At 37.7% G+C, this 12461-nt stretch overlaps 1 long non-coding RNA gene across 1 annotated transcript; it reads left to right on the top strand.

Annotated features, from left to right (window-relative positions):
• The first annotated feature begins 8123 nt into the window (after positions 1-8123).
• LOC136767018 (uncharacterized) lies at positions 8124-11727 on the top strand. The gene is made up of 3 exons (XR_010821801.1): positions 8124-10053; positions 10453-10535; positions 11664-11727. It is a non-coding gene; the product is annotated as an uncharacterized LOC136767018 (long non-coding RNA).
• The last annotated feature ends 734 nt before the right edge of the window (positions 11728-12461 follow it).

The raw sequence follows: 12461 nt of genomic DNA, 5'->3' as shown, positions 1-12461 counted from the left end.
TTCAAGTTCTTGTATTTTTTTCCGCAGTAGATTAAAACATTCATACAGCCACAGCCATTAACATGCATTACTGTCACATGTATCTAATTGATTTTTTTGTCCATGATCACCAGCACTATATTGATTTGGAAGACAGAATTGCAAATTCCAGTCTTTGTTGAAAGTTTAAATGGAGTAAACTGTAAACATGAATTAAAAAAAAATGAAAATATCTTCCTTTGTTTGCCATGATGGGTGACAGCTCGGGGACCAATCATGCTAAATTCTTGCTCCAATATTTGCTTTTAATTTTTTTTGTATTATTTTTTTTTAGATGAGAAATTATGTCATTGAAACCACTGATTAAATGTTCTACAAATACTTGTTTCCCTTTGCGTCCCTAGCCATACCCAATTCTGCTGAAGTAAACTTTAATTAGATTTGTGCAACTCACAAACACATTGTGTCAATATTGTGCAATGTGAGTCTCATTATAGATTTTACCCAAAACACGTCAATCTACAATTCCCAAAATGCCATCCATCTTGGGTATTTTGGAATATATCATTCATACGTTATTTGATCAGTTGTTCATAAAGTAAATAGCTAAGACACTCTATGACTGCAGCAGAAATCATCTATTTGAAGAATGATATCTTGTTTACAGAAGGGTCGTGGAGGACACTGGAGAAAAGAACGTATTAGCATACATTAAGGTACAATGCATGGTACATATATCTGAGAAAGTATGATTAAAACATAATGCCTTGTATCGTACACCTGAGGTACAATTAACAGCAGTATGTAAATGATGTACTAAATGCAATGAAATTCCCAAGGCTTGCTTGAAACATATCCAGATGGGCATTCAATATAGTATCAGATCTTAACGGAAATGTAAGTTGATAAAAAAGGGTGATTTACAAGTTGAAGACTACGCAGGAAGATGCTGTACTGCATGCAAATGATACCTGTTAAAAATATATTTAATGCGTGAGTTCTAACGGTAGGTGTCTCCAAATTCGGGCACTCATAAATCAAAGTGACCCAGTACCTGGTTATCTCTGAATAATTTGCAGCTCTCCCTTACCAAAATCCCATCTTGAAATGTTTTTCTATGCATTATTTTGAACCCATTAACTGCAGCTGTTTCACTGAAGGATCAAATTCTGCATTTTCTAAAATAAATTAATAACAAACAGTGAAAAATATGATTTTTAATGTAAAGCTGCACTTCCCCTTAGTGCTTTCAGGTTTTACATGATTTATGTACAGGTACATGGTGTATTTATTATAATGTATTACTAAACACGTAGTTACAGTATATTAGTAGATACAAATCAAGCCAGGTTATGCAAGATACTTTGTATTGGAAGTATAACAAATCCTTCCACTGTACTTCTCCACCTTCTTCATCTATTTCTTCATTATTATTATTATTATTATTATTATTATTATTATTATTATTATTATTATTATTATTATTAGCATTTAATAAGTACAACATATAAATAAGAACATTTTAACATTACTGTGTTGATGTTAGAATGCTAATGATATAAATCAAAATAATTGCATGAAGTCCATGGAAATATGGTAACTACCCAAGCACATCTTTTCATGAAAGTGCTAATTGGATGCATTATCACATTCTTTCTTTTGAATGAGTTGCTTGCAACCCAATTTGCAGATATAAGTGTTTTTATGTATATATTCAAAAATATGTTTCTTTTGTTTTAGTGTAGTTATTTAATTGTACTGTTTATGTGTAGAACTACTATAGTTAGTGGCTACTATTTATATATTAATGTACATCTCCACTGGAACAAGAAACATTAAACATTTATTCTAATTTATTTTGTGCCTTGTGGCTTTAAACTGCTTTCTCAATGTGATAACAAGCAGAAGTAATGGAGGTGTATACATTTTTGTTAATTATCAATACACGTTCCTGTCATATATGTAAGAAAGAAAGTTTGACTTGAAAAAACCTATTGAGATGAGGTCAGGGTATCTGGAACAGCAGAAGTAATGTTGGGTTGCCATGAAATGCAAACCCTGAAATATATACATTTGTTTCCCAAGGTATCTTACCATTTTCATATATTTTCTAGCTCATCTCAATGTAAAATTACATTTGCTCTTAATACTTTCAGGTGGGCTATATTAATCTTTGGAAATATGGAAATGCACAGCACAGGAAAGTGAACATTACCTCATTTTTTGGAAACAGGGATATTAATGTACATTACACAATCTCCTTTTTTATGTGTAAAATTGCTAATATTATGAATACTACAATGTTTATTTAACAATTTACGTACTTTACATTTTAACATATCTGTAAAAGGTCACTCTTTGTCCATCATATTTAATACATACCTACAATATATTTTTGTTTACGTGGCTATTCTTGAGTCCTGATGTTCATTTGCTGTAAAGAAAACTGAATATACTGTCCAGAGCTTCTGCAAAATCCACAGGGTATATACACACCTACTGGGACTTAGCAGCTTGCTGTAGAGTGCTGACACTTACCAGTGGTATTGGCCTACAAAAATCCACAAGGAGCACCATTACAAAATAAATGCTGCCTTTGCATTTTTTTTTCACATCATCATGGTGCAGGGCGGGTGTGTATCGCAATCCATTTTTGTGCGTTAGCTTCACACAGTGAATGCTGAATGAGTGAGCTCAAGGCTACAGATTTTCTCACTGAGTTAACCATTTTATGTGCATGGGCACCCTTTTCAGCTTTAGTAATTTTTAGAGAGAGAAGTGCATTTTTTCCTGACTAGCCCATCAAACCACTTTCAGATACTATTGTTCATTGTTTGCATACCTTTTGACTTAGTTAGAAATAGAATTAAACCAAGCATCTAGGACATAGAGCATCATCAAATATATACACCGATCAGCCATAATATTATGACCACTGACAGGTGAAGTGAATAACACTGATAATCTCGTTATCATGGCACCTGTCAGTGGGTGGGATATACAGTGAGGGAAAAAAGTATTTGATCCCCTGCTGATTTTGTATGTTTGCCCACTGACAAATAAATTATCCGTCTCTAATTTTAATGGTAGGTGTATTTTAACAGTAAGAGACAGAATAACAACAAAAAAATCCAGAAAAACGCATTTCAAAAAAGTTATACATTGATTTGCTTGTTAATGAGGGAAATAAGTAATTGACCCCTTCGACTTAGTACTTGGTGGCAAAACCCTTGTTGGCAATCACAGAGGTCAGACGTTTCTTGTAGTTGGCCACCAGGTTTGCACACATCTCAGGAGGGATTTTGTCCCACTCCTCTTTGCAGATCCTCTCCAAGTCATTAAGGTATTGAGGCTGACGTTTGGCAACTCGAACCTTCAGCTCCCTCCACAGATTTTCTATGGGATGAAGGTCTGGAGACTGGCTAGGCCACTCCAGGACCTTAATGTGCTTCTTCTTGAGCCACTCCTTTGTTGCCTTGGCTGTGTGTTTTGGGTCATTGTCATGCTGGAATACCCATCCACGACCCATTTTCAATGCCCTGGCTGAGGGAAGGAGGTTCTCACCCAAGATTTGACGGTACATGGCCCCGTCCATTGTCCCTTTGATGCGGTGCAGTTGTCCTGTCCCCTTAGCAGAAAAACACCCCCAAAGCATAATGTTTCCACCTCCATGTTTGACGGTGGGGATGGTGTTCTTGGGGTCATTCCTCCTCCTCCAAACACGGCGAGTTGAGTTGATGCCAAAGAGCTCGATTTTGGTCACATCTGACCACAACACTTTCACCCAGTTCTCCTCTGAATCATTCAGATGTTCATTGGCAAACTTCAGATGGGTCTGTACATGTGCTTTCTTGAGCAGGGGGGCCTTGCGGGCGCTGCAGGATTTCAGTCCTTCACGGCGTAGTGTGTTACCAATTGTTTTCTTGGTGACTATGGTCCTAGCTGCCTTGAGATCATTAACAAGATCCTCCCGTGTAGTTCTGGGCTGATTCCTCACCGTTCTCATGATCATTGAAACTCCACGAGGTGAGATCTTGGATGGAGCCCCAGACCGAGGGAGACTGACAGTTATTTTGTGTTTCTTCCATTTGCGAATAATCACACCAACTGTTGTCACCTTCTCACCAAGCTGCTTGGCGATGGTCTTGTAGCCCATTCCAGCCTTGTGTAGGTCTACAATCTTGTCCCTGACATCCTTGGACAGCTCTTTGGTCTTGGCCATGGTGGAGAGTTTGGAATGTGATTGATTGATTGCTTCTGTGGACAGGTGTCTTTTATACAGGTAACGAGCTGAGATTAGGAGCACTCCCTTTAAGAGAGTGCTCCTAATCTCAGCTCGTTACCTGTAGAAAAGATACCTGGGAGCCAGAAATCTTGCTGATTGATGACTTGGAGAGGATCTGCAAAGAGGAGTGGGACAAAATCCCTCCTGAGATGTGTGCAAACCTGGTGGCCAACTACAAGAAACGTCTGACCTCTGTGATTGCCAACAAGGGTTTTGCCACCAAGTACTAAATCGAAGGGGTCAAATACTTATTTCCCTCATTAACATGCAAATCAATTTATAACTTTTTTGAAATGCGTTTTTCTGATTTATTTTTGTTATTCTGTCTCTCACTGTTAAAATACACCTACCATTAAAATTATAGACTGATCATTTCTTTGTCAGTGGGCAAACGTACAAAATCAGCAGGGGATCAAATACTTTTTTCCCTCACTGTATTAGGCAGCAAGTATTTTTCAGCATTTTGTCCTCAAAGTTGATGTGTTAGAAGCAGGAAAAATGGGCAAGCGTAAGGATCTCAGTGACTTTGACAAGGGCCAAATTGTGATGGCTAGACGACTGGGTCAGAGCATCTCTGAAACTGCAGCTCTGGTGGGGTGTTCCCAGTCTGCTGTGGTCAGTACCTATCAAAAGTGGTCCAAGGAAGGAAAAGCAGTGAACCGGCGACAGGGTCATGGGCGGCCAAGGCTCATTGATGCACGTGGGGAGTGAAGGCTGGCCCGTGTGGTCCGATCCAACAGACAAGCTACTGTAACTCAAATTGCTGAAAAAGTAAATGCTGGTTCTGATAGAAAGGTGTCAGAACACACAGTGCATCGCAGTTTGTTGTGTATGGGGCTGCGTAGCAGCAGACCAGTCAGGGTGCCCATGCTGACCCCTGTCCACTGCCGAAAGCACCTACAATGGGCACGTGAGCATCAGAACTGGACCACAGAGCAATGGAAGAAGGTGGCCTGGTCTGATGAATCATGAGTTCAGAACCAAAGTCCCCAGATCTCAATCCAATCGAGCATCTGTGGGATGTGCTGGACAAACAAGTCCAATCCATGGAGGCCCCACCTTGCAACTTACAGGACTTAAAGGATCTGCTGCTAACGTCTTGGTTCCAGATACCACAGCACACCTTCAGAGGTCTAGTGGAGTCCATGCCTCGACGGGTCAGGGCTGTTTTGGCAGCAAAAGGGGGACCTACACAATATTATGCAGGTGGTCATAATGTTATGGCTGATTGGTGTACCTATGCAGTATCATGTTTTGATGGACATCCTATCTTTCCTCTCATTACGCACCCATTTTGAAATCTCTGAAAGGCATAACTCTCAGTTTAAAACAGGGTATGGCAATGGAAAGCACCCGAAGGTATCTGCTTTTCTTTTCCATCCGGAATGAGACCAGCAGGATGCCTTAGTATTCACCCAACAGACTGTTGAAAGGTGATATATTATCAAGAATATGATGAGCAGCATTTGCATATCAATACGTGACAGATAATTCTTTACATGTTATATGCAGTTTTATGCTTTATATTTTTATTATTTTTCATTGTCAAGGTTAAAAACGTCAATACTTGATAATGAGTCCTGTAGATCTCTAAAATGGGACAAAAAAGCAACACTCAATCAAATTTGTGAATCCTACTAATTGTCAATTTTGTTCAGCAGAAATTATTCACATGGCCATAAGACAAATAGAAATACATAATAAGTGCACTACTTCAATTCTGGCTGTATATGTTCAGCTGTATGAGTCAGTTTAACTCTCATTGGCATTAGTGCAATGATTTCCACTTCGATTTGTATTTCAAAAGTATTTTGACACAGAGTTAAACTTTCGTTTTTCAGTTTCACCCATTCAACAAACAGTTACATTCCCTTTCAAACTCATATAAATTAGTTAACTGTGTTAAGGGTTTAATACAGGAGAATCTGAAAGTAAAATCATATATTTTACACATTTATTATAATACCATGCACTCAGATTGATGGGTTAAGTTGCTTCTGCAATCAGTTCCAATTGTATTAATGCCTTATCCATCTTATTTCATATACACAATTATAATATTGCATTTTATAAAGTTTTATGTGCAAGCTCCACATTAATTACACAATGTTTGTGTGTGTTTATGCAAATGTACAGAAGCGGAATACTCTCAAAACATTACGAAATGCATTAGCGCATATGTTACATGGATACAGCCGACTTAGAAATTCTGCTGCAACAAATATTAAAATTAGGGGACATGAGCTGCTCAGGCAGTTTCACTGTCAATAGAAATGATGCAATCAGAAGAAACAGTTCACGGGAGAAAATTCAGAAAATAACACATTAAGGAAAGAAAGAGAACTAAAAGAGAAATCTAACCCATACTAGTATAACACTACATTTATTGTACCTGGTGATGCACATTGCTGTCATTTTTATGTGAATCCGTGGTGATAAAACAGCAACAAATGATTTGCATTCAGTTGTCTACCTTAAAATCCATTGTATTACAGCACATCAGTTACATTAGTACAGAGATCTTAGGAACATATTTAATCAAAGGAGGGAAGAAAAAAATATGTATCACTGTCATAGCTGTCTGGGTAAAACATACTGGTGGGAATACATTTCTCTGTACTGTATGGGTATATAAATATACAGAAATCATGCAGAACACAGTTATGTGGAAAGATAACTTGGATTGTGAAGTTCAGTTGCAAAATAAATGCTGCATTCTAACTGGCAACTCCATGGGGGGCATAATAACTAGAATCTGATAATTGATTCTATATATATATATATATAAAGAAAATGTCAAATATGTGATCTGAGCATAAATATGACTCAAAGCTAAAACATATACTGAAGTTTGTCTCTGTTTGAGCTTTTTTGTGTTCACAAATTGTGTTCTTGATTTGTCTATTACGTTTCAACCTTAGCAAAACATACATACATATGTCTATACATTCAATGAGCATGAACACTTACAATGAGACACTTTACTGAAATCAGAAATATGCAGATGATGCGATGTAAATGTGACACAAATGAGTTGGGAAACAGAAAGAAATGGGAGCATATTTCACTTTTCAGTTTAATTCTTCCAGGTCAAAATAGTTCTGTATTCTTCACTCATAACCACATCTTTCAGTACCCTGACTCTTAATAAAAACATATACCAGACACACACAATCTCCCATCCCATTTCCTGCATCAACACACAGAATGCCATCCTGCTTCATCACACAAAAGACTATTGCAACCATCAGTCAATTAAAGACAAGAAAGATAATGTCTGCAAATAATAAATCAGGCTACCAGATAATAAATATAAATGTGACCCTGTTACAAATCCACCACTTTACTTTGTGGGGAGAAAATTACATTAGAAGGTCAAGTAAGTTCTAGAATATGGTCCTAACCCACACTGATTGTAACACTAGAGTATATATCTGCCTGAATGGATTTAAACTGTAAGTAGCCTCTGTAGCTAAACACTACAGTGTATTTTTGCCAAAATCTTGTCATGGACATGACAATTAACATTCATCCTGGTTACAGCACCAGCTGGATGTGGATTATTTAATATCCAGATGGCAATACCAGCACTGAACATATGTCAATGGCTATTGTGCCCATATTGCTGTAGTCATTTGGTTCCAAAGATTCTTTTAACATGTCTCCTGGGGTTTATTGTGACCACAGACAATTAATCCTGAATGGTTGCAGAAAAGAGTACTGCCCTGATCTCTCTATATAGCATAATTTATACTCAGACAAAATAATCCCATCTCCTTGCCAATGAGTTTCTGTGTAGCTGACATTATTTATATATATTGTGGCACTGTGGGGGTATGTCCATAGTGCTGGGCTCGATATATTGGCGAGGTCTAGGAAAACAGGCTTACACAAAGGCAGGGGCAGAGTGAGTTTATTATTTACAGTGCCCAGGTGAATCAAAAGAAAGAGACATAAAGGTGAACAAAACCATAGCTCCTCTGGAGTCTAACTAAACTTCAACACAGGTCCCTCACAACAAGACACAAACAGAAAACAGTCCCAAATTGCAAATCTGTAATAAAATCCAGTTAAAATCTAAAAATGTATTACCTTTACTCTTCCCTTTGCTTTGATTTCTCTCTCTCTCTCTCTCTCTCTCTCTCTTTCTGGCAGTCCTCCTTATCTCTCCACAACAAGGAGTCTGCTTACTGTCTCATGGAGAAAGGAAACAATTTATGGGGGTGCTGCATGCCTGGTGCTCCCTTGTTCAAGTCACCCTCTCCCTGAATCCAGGGAGGGACACTGGCCCCCTGTAGCAGTCCCACTGTGCCCCTCCCAGCAGAAGACCACACTATATAACTCTTTCACCATATAAGTGAGATTGCGCTTTACGTTGAATACTATTTCAAGGGATACTGCATAATTGAAATGGAAACTGAATTACTCGTTATGTACCTGGAGTACAGTTTATTAGCAATACATGTAATTAAAATATATCATGGACAGCTTTCCACGACAAAACAATATTCTTCCTCTGTACGTTCACAGTGATTCAGTGAATATGTATTTATGCTGGATATAGCCCTTTCACAGATGTTTTCCAATGCAAGATGTTTCGATTCTTTGATGGAAATGTGTCTTTTGTGTGGGAGCTGACACAATAATGTCAAGCATGTCATATTTGTATCCGGTGCTGGTGTTCCCTCCCTGGCTTTGTAGTCCGGAGTGTGTGGGTCCAACAATTCATTTAGTCCGCAAGCTGAGTTAATATTTTGTGATATCTATGTTTGGCACACAAAACAAGCTTGGGCTAATATGTGTTTAATATTAATGATAATTAAAATAGTATGCTTGACTTTGTTCTTGTCATAATTTCACATTATACAAAAGTGAAGAGACTCCATATGTGATACCAACATTAGAGCATATTGGGTACACTCTGCATATGTTAGTCATTTTAACATGGAATATGTATATTTCTGGAAGGATTATGGATTGATACATGTTTGATGGAAAATTATCAATGTAAGTTAGAAGGTTTAAAGAAGGCAGAGTGCTGACGGATTTAACAAAATATTTGAAAAGAAGACTGAAATACTGTTTTGAGATACAGTGTAGGTGATACATTTTGTTTTACTGTAAAACAAATCCAGGCTCTCGAGCTGATAGTAATATCTATGCATACAGAAATATTTGTGCAGTTGAATTATTTCCTCAGGCACCCAAGCTTGACAAAAAAGGAAGGACGCAGCAGATGAAAAGGCATTCAAGACATGATAAAGTAAAACATTCCTTTCAAAATATATTATTCAAAAGATGCTAAGACTCCATAGAGACACACACACAAAAACCTTAAAGAGTAAGTACCCTTAAAATTACTATTTGTAGGTGTAGTGTACCGTTCCTGAAATCCAGGTGGGTACTTCACAAAATGTCAATAGTCTTTTTAGATTTTGCTCTGTACATATTTTCATAATTATATGGATTTGAATGCTGATATACAGTCATTATACTGCCACTACTCCTCTATTTAATGACTTGAACCGTTTTTTGTTGTTTTAATATCTTTAATGGAGGTGAATTCTTTTCTTAGCAGCTGACATTTGTAATCTTAAAAGCAATTATATTCCCAGTAGCTTGCTATTTCTCTAACTGCTGTAATCATTTTTGATGACACAGGAACCAGAGCAGCACACAGCTGCTTTGAAGTAACCTCCACCCCAGAGAAAGCTTTCCTGTTGACCTTGGATTCGGTGGTGCCAGAGAGACAATTGGCAGACATGTTTATCTGACTGGAGTTTCAAAGAGTATGTGTTAAAAAAACTAAAGTTTGTATTGATACATTATAAAATGTATTATGATTTCATTCTTATGCCTAAACATCAGACATGGGTCCAAGTCAAGGTTTTGCAAGTCAGAGTCAAGTTTCAAGTCTTAACCTTCGAGTCTCGAGTCAAGTCTATGATAGAAGAGACTTGAGTATATAATCTGAAATCATCAAATTTGTATACGTTTATTGGCTCGAATTTAATAAAATGATTTAGTAGGTTAACCCTTTGGATTGTATGGATGGGGGGGAGGTTGTACCAGTACTTTAGTTAGAAAGCCTGTACAGTTCCAGGGGAAGCCGTATGGATACCATTGGATACTATAAACACTTTGCATTACTATATTGGCTTCATCTTAATTGTTTTTTATGGATGTAGACTGACTAATCACTGCGAAACACCCCTTATATGGCTGCATACCGGTGAAAAAGCTTGAGGAAAAGAAAGGAAAGGAAATTGAGGTAAGTGAGCATTTTGATGAGGTTAATTTTGATCTGTGCTTTGTTTCTTTGTTTTGCTCCTGATTTGCTTTGTGAATTACACTGTGTATGTAGGTATCTCTCTCCTACTAGTTCCTGAAATAAGGTTGAACCCCAACGAAACAAAACATAAAATGAGCTTCTGTATTGAGTTGCTTGAATGAAATACAAGTAAAATAAACATTTGTTGTATACAATTACATTACTAGAAAGTTAGATCGATTTGCCATGTTTTTATCCGTGTATCTCTCTGGGTTGCGGAAAACAATGGCATTTAGAGTTACTCTACAAATATGCAATGTTCAAGGAGCACATCATTTTTTTGTTTTGCTGATGTTCAATGAGTACCTTATTACAGTAGCTCAGTTTTATTTTATTTTGCTTCTGTCTCGCTGTGTGTAAGTAATTACACTGTGAAGGGGTCAGTATCTTTCTCTCACAGTTGCACTTATTCTTCCAGTGTGTTTATTGCTGTGCAAGTTTGTGGGTGGGGGAGCTTATTCTATCTATCTTTCTAGTAATGCAACTAATCAATACATGTTTATTTTTGTTCCACGGTTTTGCAGACAGCAACTGTGTTTTTCGATGTTACAATCAAATCTTTTAAATTAAAAGCAATTACTTTTGGAACTGGTCCAGACATGATTAACTTGCTAGTTGGGATGTTGCGTTTAGAAAACTTAACACACAGCAGATGGCGCATTATTTGTTTTCAATTACATCATAAAATGGTGTGATCCCACGTTTGATGCTTGCCTAACAAATTGCCACAATTTGCCGGCAGAAAGAGCAACCAGAGGGAAACTCAGTCTGTGAATGAATGACTCTTCTCAAGTCATTGACTCAAGTCCAAGTCAATTCACAAGTAATTAGGTTAAAGTTGAATCTGAGTCTCAAGTCAAGACTTAAGTCCTCAAAATTGTCACCAAACCTCAAGGAGAGAAAGAGGAGGCAACCTCACAGTCAACAATCTTGGCTTTTCATATAATGCTTCCTCCATTCACATGCCTCTTTTAGCCATATTCTTCCACACCACAGAGATGCTGCAGGTAAGTGAAACCAAAAAAAACCCATGTGCCGTGGGCTAATTACTCTCTTTTCCTTCTACAGGTGTTATTGAAACATTCAGGACAGCCAGTAATCGGAGGAGGCGGCAGCAGTCAGCACAATAAAGTCCTTTCCTCTCTTAACTCTTGTATTGTTATCTTTCTTATATCACCAGCTACACACATGCAGAGACACACATTTACCCTTATTAATTCCACACAGTTACAATACTTGGCTTCAGTGACTGCCATTCTTAGCAGCTGTCTTCCAACATCCTCAGCACAAAACACCCTCCTGTTTTTTGATGCTATTTTCAAAAAGGAATGCTGTTTGTGTGTGTGTGTGTGTGTGTGTGTGTTGGGGCTGGTGGCTGTCGGCTGGTTGCTCTCTCTGCCTCTGGTCAGGATCTCATGCTGCTGTCTCTTCCTAACTCTCCAGCCACTCCACTTTAAAACCAGTTGGCTCATTAAAAGAGAAGGAAATCCAGATGTAAACAGTTCTGTTTGAATGAGAGCCAGGTGATACCCTAATTCAGCCATAAGTGTTTGTGGCATTGGCTCAGTAGGATAAAAGAAAATTTCAAGTGTAAAAGGAATACAAATCGAAAGAAAAACATACCAGCAGTGTAATGTTATCAAAAAAATAATAATAACAAACAATTCAATCAAACAAATACGTTTGTGCAATATACAAGGCAATGCACATTTAAATAATGACTGAGCTTTTGTCACCCTCTGAAATTGTCAAGTTATAAGCTCTGCCAGTGTCCTGTTTTTGTGCTCTGCTTGTGGTTTACTTCACTTGTCACTAGAAGGGAAAATATCATGAATATTAGTACCACCCCATCAACAGCGGGCACCA

The sequence above is a fragment of the Amia ocellicauda genome, chromosome 13 (genome assembly GCF_036373705.1).
Source record: "Amia ocellicauda isolate fAmiCal2 chromosome 13, fAmiCal2.hap1, whole genome shotgun sequence".
NCBI classification, from domain to species: Eukaryota; Metazoa; Chordata; class Actinopteri; order Amiiformes; family Amiidae; genus Amia; species Amia ocellicauda.
The sequence above is the reverse complement of the archived record's forward strand: the minus strand, read 5'-3'. Positions and strand labels throughout refer to the sequence as shown.